The sequence below is a fragment of the Xenopus tropicalis genome, chromosome 10, assembly GCF_000004195.4.
Source record: "Xenopus tropicalis strain Nigerian chromosome 10, UCB_Xtro_10.0, whole genome shotgun sequence".
Taxonomy (NCBI): domain Eukaryota; kingdom Metazoa; phylum Chordata; class Amphibia; order Anura; family Pipidae; genus Xenopus; species Xenopus tropicalis.
Genome location: NC_030686.2, coordinates 37,193,781 through 37,207,202, shown reverse-complemented (window position 1 = coordinate 37,207,202; position 13,422 = coordinate 37,193,781). Strand labels below are relative to the sequence as shown.

The 13,422-nt window shown below is 45.1% G+C and overlaps 1 protein-coding gene across 2 annotated transcripts in view; it reads left to right on the top strand.

Annotated features, from left to right (window-relative positions):
* The window catches only part of ncoa3 (nuclear receptor coactivator 3), a 107,040-nt gene that overhangs the window by 27,654 nt on the left and 65,964 nt on the right, over positions 1-13,422 (top strand). The window contains exon 1 of one of the 2 annotated variants that reach the window (XM_031894760.1): positions 5,627-6,086. The exons of the other annotated variant lie outside the window; for it this stretch is intronic. The gene's annotated coding sequence lies outside the window, so the exon portion shown is untranslated. Of the gene's footprint in view, positions 1-5,626; positions 6,087-13,422 lie in introns of those variants that run through there. 2 annotated transcript variants of the gene reach the window in all.

Genomic DNA, 13,422 nt, shown 5'->3' with positions numbered 1-13,422 from the left:
TGGCACTCTGCAGCTCCAACCCGGCCCAAGGAAAGTCTCCCATAGGGCTCAATGGCACTCTGCAGCTCCAACCCGACCCAAGGAAAGTCTCCCATAGGGCTCAATGGCACTCTGCAGCTCCAACCCGGCCCAAGGAAAGCCTCCCATAGGGCTCAATGGCACTCTGCAGCTCCAACCTGGCCCAAGGAAAGTCTCCTATAGGGCTCAATGGCACTCTGCAGCTCCAACCCGGCCCAAGGAAAGTCTCCCATAGGGCTCAATGGCACTCTGCAGCTCCAACCTGGCCGAAGGAAAGTCTCCCATAGGGCTCAATGGCACTCTGCAGCTCCAACCCGGCCCAAGGAAAGCCTCCCATAGGGCTCAATGGCACTCTGCAGCTTCAACCCGGCCAAAGGAAAGTCTCCCATAGGGCTCAATGGCACTCTGCAGCTCCAACCTGGCCCAAGGAAAGTCTCCCATAGGGCTCAATGGCACTCTGCAGCTCCAACCCGGCCCAAGAAAAGTCTCCCATAGGGCTCAATGGCACTCTGCAGCTCCAACCCGGCCCAAGGAAAGTCTCCCATAGGGCTCAATGGCACTCTGCAGCTCCAACCCGGCCCAAGGAAAGTCTCCCATAGGGCTCAATGGCACTCTGCAGCTCCAACCCGGCCCAAGGAAAGTCTCCCATAGGGCTCAATGGCACTCTGCAGCTCCAACCCGGCCCAAGGAAAGTCTCCCATAGGGCTCAATGGCACTCTGCAGCTCCAACCTGGCCCAAGGAAAGTCTCCCATAGGGCTCAATGGCACTCTGCAGCTCCAACCTGGCCCAAGGAAAGTCTCCCATAGGGCTCAATGGCACTCTGCAGCTCCAACCCGGCCCAAGGAAAGTCTCCCATAGGGCTCAATGGCACTCTGCAGCTCCAACCCGGCCCAAGGAAAGTCACCCATAGGGCTCAATGGCACTCTGCAGCTCCAACCCGGCCCAAGGAAAGTCTCCCATAGGGCTCAATGGCACTCTGCAGCTCCAACCCGGCCCAAGGAAAGTCTCCCATAGGGCTCAATGGCATTCTGCAGCTCCAACCTGGCCCAAGTCACAATACCGAAGTTTGAATGAATCCGAAACTTTTGTAGTCGTTGCAACTGTTGCAAAGTATGAAAAGGTCGCACAAATTAACGAAAATATTGTGCAAAATACGTATATATATATATAATATATATAATAACGTATTTGGACCTGTCGTACTTTAATGAATGTGCCCCTTATTGTCTTTGCGCTTTTGCCCATAAGTTATAACAGCGATTATTTTCATGCTAATAAGAGGAACATAAGGAAGCACAAGAATTGCTTTAGGACATATAAGGTAAAAATAACATTTTAATGTATTGGCAAAATCTATTGAAAAAAAATCTCACAAACCTAGGAAATAAATAGGAATTAAAGAAAAATACCTTTATACTTTACCATTGCTAAATATGACTCTAAATGTAAAATGATTTTAGGTCATTTTCAGCTTCTGCTGTCACCGGGGCTGATTTAGGTCCCTTGCCACCCTAGGCACCGCATCTAAACGTGCCCCCCTCCCAGGTTGTGGAAGTGATATCATGTGCTATGCATGATGTCACTTCTTCCCAACATTGCCCTCTGCACCCTGACGCCCCAGCTCCGCCACTGGATTTGCACAACTATGATCTAATGCAGTGATCCCCAACCAGTAGCTCGTGAGCAACATGTTGCTCACCAACCCCTTGGATGTTGCTCCCAGTGGCCTCAAAGCAGGGGCTAATTTTTTGAATACTTGGCTTGGAGGCAAGTTTGTTTTGGTTGCGTAAAGCCAAACAGAGCCTTCTGTAGGCTGCCAGCTTACATAGGGGCTACCAAATAGCCAATTATAGCCCATATTTGGCACCTTCAGGTACCTTTTTCATGCTTGTGTTGCTCCCCAACTCTTCCTACATTTGAATGTTGCTCACGGGTAAAAAAGGTTGGGGATCCCTGATCTAATGGAAGCGGCTGGGGAGGATTTTTATTTTTTTTTTAATTACTTATTATATAGGTGCCTGTATATGGGTGTCACTAACCCTTGGAAAAGGTTAAATCATGCATATAACTGGGGTTCTGTGACCCAGTCCAGTGATCCATAGCAGCCTTTACTTTCATTATGATGTATAATAACATAGATGGATTCTACTAAAATTGCCAAAATCTAGTTCCTCTTTTATGCATTTCTTATACATGCTGGGAAGTTTCTGTGACTAAAGATACATATTTTTGAGTTGCCTTAATGTTGTCAGTCTGCTAATATATCTTGTTAAAGGGGGTGACATTGGTTACTCTGAATTAGGGGTGAAAACAACAGCTACCTGTTATAATTACTTATTATTATCGGAGGTCCCCTTAGATTATCCCAATCACTGGTGGCCATACATGGGCAGATTTAAACTGCTGATTTGAGTCTTTTCGACTGATTGGGTAGCTTATCTGCCCCTGTATAGGGCCCTCTGACAGGCCTCCCTGACCAATCTGTCTGGCCAATAATGAGCCACATGTCAATCAGATAGGCTTGATTTTCCTGTCGAATCTAGGACTGCAGCGGCTCATCATTGTGGTCCTCGCTCCGACTTTTTGTTTCTTCTGCATTGTAATGCGGCCATTTAGCCCTAGGGCCCTTGCATTAACATAATATTGCTTACTCAAGGTGGGCATATTGGGGGGAAGATTTGCTTGTTTGGCGATCTCACCAGACGAGCAAATCTTACCGTGTATGGAACTTTAAACTGTTTTCAATGTCCTGTGGGAATAGTCTAATGGTTGCCCATCAGATCCACTTTGCTGCTGACTGCCCAACCAAAATATAGAGAGCTGTTAGGTTAATTATTCTTTAGATTTTTTCCGCAGCACTGTATACAGATTATACATCATCCTGGCACCAGTGGAGTTTAATCCCTGTCACAGCCACACACACTAGGGCACTGATCCCCAACCAGTGGCTCAGGGGCAACTTGGATTTTGCTCTCAGTGCCCCCAAATCAGTGAGTTATTTTTGAATTCCTGACTTGGGGGCAAGTTTTGGTTGAATAAAAACAAGATTTCCTACCAAATAAAGCCCCTGTAAGCTGACAGTGTGCATAGAGGCTGCCTAATAGCCAATCACAGCCCTTATTTGGCTCCTCCATGAACTTTTATGATGCTTGTGTTGCTCTCCAAGTCTTTATACATCTGACTGTGGCTCACGAGTAAGAACGTTTGGGGATACCTGCACTAGGGGTAGTTTTATCAGGAGCCAATTAAACTGTCTGTATGTGTCTTGGAGTGTGGAAGGAAACCGGGTTACCTGGAGAAACCCCACGCAGACATGAAGAAAAGTTAGCCAGTTAGTGCCCTGCCTGGAATCAGACCTAGGATCCCAGGGCTGCAAGGCTGCCATACTAACCTATATTAAGTGCCGTCAGCTCTCCCTAACATCTTGGGAAAGTGGCCAGCAAGTCATATGTCTGGCTGGTGCTAGCAAGATTTTTGGGGAAATATTTGTTTTCAAGGTGTAGTATAAGATGGCAAATACTTGTTCTTGACACTGTGGGCAGATTTATCAAGATGTGAGTTCAGAGCTTAATACATAAAAACTCACCCATGTTCTATTCATTCCTATGGGGTTTTTAGAAGTGTATTTATCAAAAAGTGAGTTCTAACTTTCACCAATTGATAAATATACTTCTTAAAATCCCATAGGAATGAATAGAACGTTGTTGAGTTTTTATGTATTAAGCTCTGAACTCACATCTTGATAAATCTGCCCCTGTGAGTCGGATTCAGTTTCATGAGACAAACTTAGGAGCAGATATATCAAAATGTGAGTTTAGTGCTTAATACATAAAAACTCACCTATGTTCTATTAAATCCTATGGGATTTTTAAAAGCATATTTATCAATGGGTGAAAATTAGAACTTACTATTTCATAAATTTCATAAATAAAAAATCCCATAGGGATGAATAGAATGTATGTGAGTTTTTATGTATTAAGCTCTAAATTCACATTTTAATAAATCTTCCCCTTAATTCATGGTTTATTTCATGAAAACCCAGTGGAAGCCTATGGGTAAATTTGGAATTAAAAATTAAAATCCTGCAGTGACGTGAACAGTAGGGGGCCGATTCACTAAGGTACGAATACGAATCACGAAATCCGATCATTTCTGAAAATGTCAAGAAAATTCTTTTCCTTTCAATACGAAAATTTCATACTTACGATCTGAAAGTTTCGAAATTTTTGTATTGGCGATCCAATAGTCACGAAATTTTTATATCCCAACGATTGTAAACGGCGCAAAACCCTTTCTGACTTGAATTGAATTGAATGCATGATTTGGGAAGCTTTCCATAGGATTCAATGGCTCTCTGCAGCTCCAACCTGGCCAAAAGATAGTCACGATACTGAAGCTTGAATGAATTCTGAAACTTTCGTACTTGTTGCAACAAATACGACTTTGTCACACAAATTGTCGCAAAATACAAAAAAGTTGCAGAAAATACGCACGAAATACGAATTTTTGTAATTCGTAACCAATCGTACTTTGATAAATTGGCCCCTAGCTGTTTAGACCAATGCAAACTAAATTCAACAATAGCTAGAATCTCAGCCATAAAGCAGGGCAGGACTGCTGCTTACAATGGGTATCAGATAGGATCTGTGCCACTGTGACAGAATGCTCTGTTATACAGATAGCTAGAATCTCAGCCATAAAGCAGGGTAGGACTGCTGCTTACAATGGGTATCAGATAGGATCTGTGCCACTGTGACAGAATGCTCTGTTATACAGATAGCTAGAATCTCAGCCATAAAGCAGGGCAGGACTGCTGCTTACAATGGGTATCAGATAGGATCTGTGCCACTGTGACAGAATGCTCTGTTATACAGATAGCTAGAATCTCAGCCATAAAGCAGGGCAGGACTGCTGCTTACAATGGGGATCAGATAAGATCTGTGCCACTGTGACAGAATGCTCTGTTATACAGATAGCTAGAATCTCAGCCATAAAGCAGGGCAGGACTGCTGCTTACAATGGGTATCAGATAGGATCTGTGCCACTGTGACAGAATGCTCTGTTATACAGATAGCTAGAATCTCAGCCATAAAGCAGGGCAGGACTGCTGCTTACAATGGGTATTAGATAAGATCTGTAAATTTATGGGGTGAGGGTGGGTGCAGATTCCGATCTCATTCTAACTTTTAAACTGCTACATGGTAGCTAGGGTAATGAAGCCTTTATAACCAGAAGAAGATTTTATTCCTGAAAAAAAACTAAGACCAGAGAGTGCTGGTCATTGTGGACGACTTCTCTTGGGATGGGAGTTGTAGTTCAGCATACCAACTGAAGACCTGCCTTGTGATGGGTGAGGAGGTACCCAGACTGAAAGAATAATAAATAGTGTCAGCAGGGATGCTGGGAAACGTAGTACCTCAAAAAACTATATGGTCCCAGATTACACATCCCAGGAAATATGGGGGAGAGCAAACTGCAAGGATAAATTCCAAAGGCAGGACCAGCCCTGCTGTCCCTTGTGACCTGGAGTCAGCTGGTATGCACCCTCCCTTCCCCCAATCTTCCTCAGCCTCCCTCCTCCTCAGTGAACATGAGCACCAGTCCAGGCTCCTTGTCCAAAAGCTGCCTTACCCAGCATGCCTCCTCAGCCAAGCCAGAGGTAGACACAATGAGGTTCACCTGAGGGGAAGAGCAATCCCCAGTGCCCCCAGAGTGACTCTCTCCCCTCCCCCCTCCATATCTAGCAACCTACTAAAAATAACAGCCCCTGTGCAAATCACTAGACTCAATTCATTGTCCCCCTCTCTGCTTGCAGGCGGCGCCGCGCTGCATCCTGGGATTGGTAGTTTCCACGCCCTTTTGGCCGCCCGGCCATCGCTGCGTCAGAAACTACGTTTCCCAGAATTCCTGTCGGGAGGACGGCTTTTTCTCGCCGCTCGGGGAGGGTTTTTTTCACCCTAACTCCCCATTTAAATAAACAGCGAGGAAAATGGCGGAGCGCTCGGTGGGGAGATAAAGAAGCGAAAGGCTGACAGAGAGAGGGAGCAAGGCGGCAGCAGCTATTCCCGTGAGTACATGGCGCCCTGTTTGTTCTGTCCCGGCGTGCAGTGCTCCTCACTCCCTACCTGGGCTGCACTGAGGCTAATGGGAAACTTTCCCGGGGAGCTGTCAGTTTCCAAAGAGAATTTCTCCTGCGCTGGAACAGCTCATATTACAGCTCAAAACTTCTGCTCATTCATATTTCTCTCTGGGGCTGAGCTCTGTTAGCCCGTGTAATTGTGTCTCAGTTCCTTTCCCAGTGGGATAATCCCTCTCAGTGGCCATTTACAGTGGGGAGACTCTTTGCCCCCTGCCTAGTGGCTTGACCCTTGCCTTGTCAGTGCCTTATAATTGGGGTTAACTGACCCCCCCCTCCCCCAAGTGCACCCCTTAACCACTCACTTTCCCTTCCATAGTGGAGCCTACTTGCCCCCCCCCCCCCTGCCCTGTGGTATAGCTGGGCTCATGTACTAACTGCCCTCTCAAGGGGGTGGCTAAGTGGCCATTCCTCTTACCCTTCTGTGCCCTCTTCAGTGAGGGTAGCTGCCCCCTCAGTGCCCTGTGGCTCATCTCACCCAGTGGTTCCTGTGTAATGGAGTGTATGAACCTCTTACTGAGCTGGCTGTCCCTCCTCTGAGATGCCCACCCTGTACTGATGGAACGTTATCTGCCCTCTTGTAAAACCAGTGCTCTGCCCACTCCATGGAGGTGACCCTTGCCCACAGCTCTGACATGGCTGTCTCTTTTCATGTCATAAGCACCCCCTGCACTCAGCGCCCCGTCCAACTCCAGCTTCTAGCGCCAGGTCTGTTCCCTGACCCCTCCTCCTTCCCCCAGATAGCTAGGAATGTCCCTCTTATAAAGAGGTTTTACCTTTCCATTGGGAATGTCAGCCCTGTATCCTTCCCTAGTACTCTCTATTACATTACATTAACATTTATTTATAAAGCGCCAACATATTCCACAGCGCTGTACAATAAGTGGGTTTCATACATTGGACATACAGAGTAACATATAAAGCAATCAATAACCGATACAAGAGGTGAAGAGAGCCCTGCCCAAAAGAGCTTACAACTCTCTATGTATATTTATCACATGATTTATTATATCTGGTTTCTCCTAACTTTGGGGAACTGGCCTGTTCTACTAGACATTGCTTTCTGAGTCTTTCTCCATTGGTTTGTGTGTGTGTCTGTGCCACCTGTAATGTGCATAGTAGTGAGTAAAGATAATGTACCCAGCTACACCTAAAATCCTAGCAGCTGATGGGTTCTGCTTCCAGAGCCACTCATGTCGCTTCTGTTGTGTATTCATTTGGAATTTTCCTGTTTGTTACCTGCTGGGTACAGGCAAATATCTGTATACTTTGTGTGCTGTAGGTATAGGTACTTGATTGTGTTTATACAGAATTTTGCTGTAATCCTTGTTGTGGTTTAACTAAACGTTCATTTGTTTCATTGACAAGCTTGTGAGTGCACAGATTACCTCTTATAGTGATATCATGTCTTTTATCTGCTGCATTTTTTTAACCTAAACTGTAACTCTTAATTTTGGTGATTTGATTAGAAAAACAACTGATTTTCTTCAATTTATTTTAAACCAGCATAACATTTGAGCAATGTTTAATTGATCTACTTTTTTTTTTCTCTTATATTGGAATGTAATTATCTTGCAGTTGTCTCCCTTCCAACCTATTGCTAGTCTATTTGTCACTGACACAATTAATGTGTTTTTTTTTTTTTTCTTCCTCCATAACCTGTTTAGTGCTGGATGGAGCGACAGAGCATTGTCTGTGATGTGGTGGGGGGTTTGCATTGAATAAGGGGGAAGGTATTGTTACTGCAGTGCTCTGACATTGCTCCCAAATCCTTATCCAGCCGAGTAGGGCTATTGGTCTTTTGCTTTTGGCAATTAGCAGGGTGTCAGGAGTGGTCACCCCCGCCTCAGCCAAAAGAGCGAGGCTTTAAAGTGATCCCTGCACAGCTTGAAAACAGTTAGTGGCGCTCGCGCTGCTGCAGCCTGACGCTGGGCTGATCACTTCAAGCAGAGGTTAAAGTAGCCTTTTAGTATTGCTGCATCCTCCATGATCCCCCTTAATACGAAGGGATTGAAGTCTCTCTTTACAAACAAGTTCCTAGCAAAATGAATCCATTGTGGATTCCCTCCCCCCCGCCCTGTGTGCTAAAGTCTTTGTACAAGCACGTTTGGAAATCGCACAAGAAACCTGTTTTCTTTTCTCCCTGTGCACTCACTTAGTGAAATGCAAACAAGCCCCCATGCTTTCTAAAACCCTTATTCATTCTCTCACTGCTGAGGGGGTCTTGGATCTCATGCAAGCACACTCTTGATTCACAAGCCCCTCGTTAACAAGGGATCCAAGCAAAGGCTTTATTTGGCTTTCTCATTACACGAACAATATCCCTTAGCGGTGTCGCCGGCGTAGAAGGGGACACTGCGATTGTGTTCATTGTTTGTGTAAAATGAACCCTTTTTAGCCAGCCAAATGTCACCGGTCTTTTTAGTCACCCAAGGCTGTGTCTCGGCAATCCACGTTGCTATGGACCCAGATTATAGAGAGGGAGGGTATGTGCTCTATCGCTCCTTCTAGAGGAGTGATAGCCAGTCCTGCGTTACTGATAGACTCTCCAGACTCCTTGAAATTTCACAAGACCCTCTCCTGGAGGAAAATGGCTCCACAAAAAAGAGACCGGTGGAATATATTCTATGATCTTTGGACAGCTCACTGCATTTCATATGGGCTGATTAGCATTACCTCCTTTATTGCCATGCCAAATTAGCAGTGTAAGTAAATAGAGTCTGGCAGCGAGCTGGTTAATGAGTGAAGGTAGAAATCGGAATTGTGGAAGGGCATGTTGGAACATAGATAAATATGAAAGCTTTTATATCTTGTCACAATGGAGGGTCTCTTTACCCCCCCCCCAACTCTAGGCTGAACATTTTTTGCACTGTCACCGTCTGAAATGGAAGCTGTATGATACAGCGTAGGACATGGCAGTAGGTGGAAAGTGTTTGCGTTAAGCGAAAAATAAAGCAAAGATTCCTGCTTGTTATGCCTGCTCCATTGTTCATTCTTAGCTGAAATGGCTTTCTGTTAGGCTAGAACCCAAACAATCCTCTTTCCCAGGGAATATTCAAATATCAGTTAGGGCTGGGAACCACATTAGACTGTGTATGTGGCCCATTGCTGAGTGCTGTGCTAGCCCAATACGAGTATGTTCTTTGTAAATTTCAATTATTTACAAGATCACATGTTCATAGTATTGCTATTTTAATCTGTGGCTTGCATTTCTTTTTCTTTGTATAGCTTTCCTCTTTCAGCACAACATTTCAAGGAACCTTTGCTTCAATTTCTTGGCAATTATAAGGGCAATGCCAAATGGGGCAGGTAAACGCAGGCCGAGAATCCGTCCCGACGCTCTAAGGCTGATGCCAGACGAGGTGTTTTTACGCTGCGTATTTTCTGATTCTCTCAGCGGCTGAAAAACGCACAAAATCATCATCCGTAGAAATAACTTACATTCTTAATGGAAAACACGTAAAAAACGCCACGTCTGGCACTAGCCTAAAAAGCTTTTTAATGTTCCTGCACCCAGAGCCATTGCCCCAGGCCGGGTACAGGCACACAGAGTGGGTTTCAGCGTGAAACTGCATACTCGGACAATCGCAAGCTAGGAATCCGCCCAGAGTGGCAGTTCCCTTAGTAGTGATGGTCATTTTGTTTTAATAAGCTCCCAACTCGGTCCCTTCAGGCTGGCAGTTTTTCATGTATGGGTCCCTCAGAAGGACCTGCCAGACATTTATTAGACAGGATTAAATATCCCATTGGGCAGCAGTGGTGCATTGACGCTGTCCCTTTTTTCCATCAGATTTGGGCCTGTCCAGAGCTTGACTCCTTTGGCAGCATTGCCAGACAAGCAGCTCTCTCAGTGTATAGGCTGTGTACACAGTGTACAATTTGACTGTCTCCATCAGACAGAAAACAGCAGTGGTCAAAAAGCTCTTCTCCACCTGCCTGCTTTTGTGATATTACTGGTTTATTATGATGTTTCCTCAACCTAACTTTTGACCTCGGTAGTGCATTGTAGATTGCTTACTCATGCAGGAATCGACCACTTAGAGGAGGTAGAACCTGTCAGTGACTCACAGCATGATTGTGTGGGTTACACACAGGAAAAAATGTGGGGCGGAGTCATTTGCAAATAAATCATTTAATATAAACACCAGTAAGAAAAAAAAAATGATCCTTATTTGTAAAGCAGGTTTATTGAACGTTCACTACAATTCAATGACTGTCCCCCTTTTAGGGCCATGGCCCACAGAGACATTAGTCACTCTTGGTTACATCTGGGCTACCGCAGGCGACAAATCTGCACAAATTCCTTCCCACCAGGAATCGCCAGTGGGAATTCATGTTTTCCAAAGACATTTTGGGGCCACTAATCACCCCGTTGGCCATGGTCCTTATGGTGGGCACTCACAGACCAACTTTAGCTGCTGACTCTCTTGTTGAACCGTGTATCGGGCCAAAGAATTGGCCATGTTGGAATATATTTGGCTAGGGATTGCCACTTAAACGTCTGCTAATGATTGTAGTGGAACTTTACAGTGTCACTTGTGGGGCAGTGTTGGACTCCCAGCATGCTTTAAATGGGCAGAAAGGGTTTCGTACTTTTGCCTCTCGCTCTCTTGCTGCAAGCAGTGGGCCTCTTAAAAGAACGGAACGTGGCAGTCGTGTGGTTTTAAAGTACAAATGATATTTTTTATTTAGCTTATGGAGGCCAAGCCTTCCGATGTGGTGACAGAGCTGACGTTAGCATTGCCATTTATAAAGTTTGTGAAGGAGCCAGCAATATCCCTCATGTGAAGTCTTAAGGAGCAACTGCTGAACAGGTCAGCTTTAGTACATTAAAAATCTAATTCTTTGGACCTTCTTTGTTTGACACCATCATTTTAATATAGTCTGGCCTGTGATTATCAGACAAAGTTGGCCAGTGAATCTCACTCATAAATCAGAAAGCAGTGTGGCTTCAAATCTGTAGGCTAGCTAGCCACTTGGTTGCCCACATTATCTGCTTTCCAAACTGTGGAGTTGGCCCTTGTGAAGGAGTAGGGGGCAAGGCAGTTAAGGTGCTCATACACCTTCAGATCCGCTCACTTGTCGATGTCGCCAAGCTAGTGGATCTTCTCCCGATATCCCCCACCTACAGGTGGGCGATATCGGGAGAATCCAGGCTAATTCGATTGTTTGGCCCTGGGGGTATAGGCAAAGTCGATCTGACTAGATTTTTTTTTTTAACCTGCCGATCGATATCTGCCTGATTTCAGGCCAGATATCTGTCGGGCAGGCCCATCGGTTGTGCCCATACACGGGCTAATTAGCTGCCGAAACGGTCTAAAGGACCGATATCGGCAGCTAGAATCGGCCCGTGTATGGGGACCTTTAGTTTGTTGTGATTGTTTTCAAGGGGAAGGTGGGTGGTTGATCCAAAAGCATTGGCACTGACAGACTGACTGATATCTCTAGAGAGGAGCCAAATGTGTTAAGATTGCCATGATGTCACTACAGTAGCCCCGACTCAATATTTGACTCATACCACAACTTCCTGAGAAACTCTTGGCGCTTCTTTGCTCTCTATTAAGTGCTCTAGTTCCTCACTGGCTTATTTACTGATAATCAAAAAGCATTGCATGGCCTAATCTGTTGGGGGGTGCTTTGTGGAGCATACAGAGGTTTTGAGCTACATGGAATAATGGTGCACGCGTGGCCGGGGTAACCGCTCCTGGGACTTGCCCAGCCTTGTACTTGCTTTCCTTAGAACGTGATTACAAAATACCAGTAAGCTGATGAAATGTTAAGTTTAATGTTTGAAGCGTTCAAGGCTGTTAGTTCAGAGTTAGCTGGCGAGTAGAACATATTGTGTGTGGGTTAGAACTGTGCCATGGTCCGGTGCATAGGGGCGGCTATTGCAGTATGGCTGGGGACTAGACATGACATGCAGTAGGGAATACAGGTGCTGCTTTATTGGTAGCCCCAAACTACCCGAAGAGCAGTACTTCTACGTTTTGTACTCTTCTGAGAACCCACTAATAGGCTTTCCCACTGAGAAAAGTGTGGCACCTCTTTGCGCTGATTTAGGTAGAGCCAGAACATAACTAATGGCTGCTTAAATTGGGTTTTTATTCAGCCTATTTGGGAGTCATTGTGGGACCTATGCAGCTATGGACTCTCTTCAGAGCCAATCAGATTCTGATAAACACAAACCAAAGTTCATTTACTATCCTGTTATATTATTGGTCCTCTTATCACATAGTATATGGAGCTTGTTCATTTGTCTGCCTGTCATCCAGCCAGAGATTCATACGTACATACGTACATACATTTTACCCAGCAAAGAAGAAAGGGTATCACATGATGTTTTGGCAGAGAGCATGTGAGCTTGCTCTCATAGGTGACGGTTACATGTAACTGTGAATTTTAGGCACACACGTGAGGTTCCTGGTAGGAGATGAGAATCCAATTGGATAATGTGCTGCTGGACATAGATATGGCACTGTAGCCCTATGCCAAATTGGCTCTGGTCCTGTAGTTCCCCTTGCTAGTAAGACTTGCAGGGTGATGTTTGTGTTTATAACTGGAGATTTAAAGGGTTGATGGTGTCGTGACTGTGCTCCCTGGCTTACTGTCATATAATGTTCTTCTCCTCCTTGAGCGCGTGCTATCAATTGCCTCTCTGCGCAGAAGATTAATGGGAGATAACCATATTTGGTTTCCGATACATTTGAACAACTCCAGCCATTTACATATTAAAGAGCACAGCTGTAATTTTCTCTTGATAAATTTGCTCTCTTTGTGTTTTCAAGTGGATGGTATTTAGATTTCCCAGTCTCAGCAGGCCCGCTTGTTGGAGGATGAGTGCGCTACAAGGAGACAGGCACATGGACGATTTTCTCACCCTGAATTGTAAGCTGAACTATGGCTTAATATCGGCTCGGTTACCTTCATATTCAAACATCAATTCTGCGATCAAACCCTAATTCCTTATTGAAATTCCCTACAACACTATAAAATAGACGTTTATTAACCGTAACTCATGAATAATATGCCCCCTAGTGTAAATGATAAGGATATTAGCAGTCACTGAGGGGTTCTGTGTCCATTAAAAGGCACAAGGCTGCAGGCTGAGTTATACAGGGAACTTTGAGTATCACTCCTGTATTATAAGGGATAATATACCCCCTACTGTAAATGATGAGGATATTAGAAGTCACTGAGGGGTTCTGTGCCCATATAAAGGCACAAGGCTGCAGGCTGAGTTCTACAGGGAACTCTGAGTATCACTCAT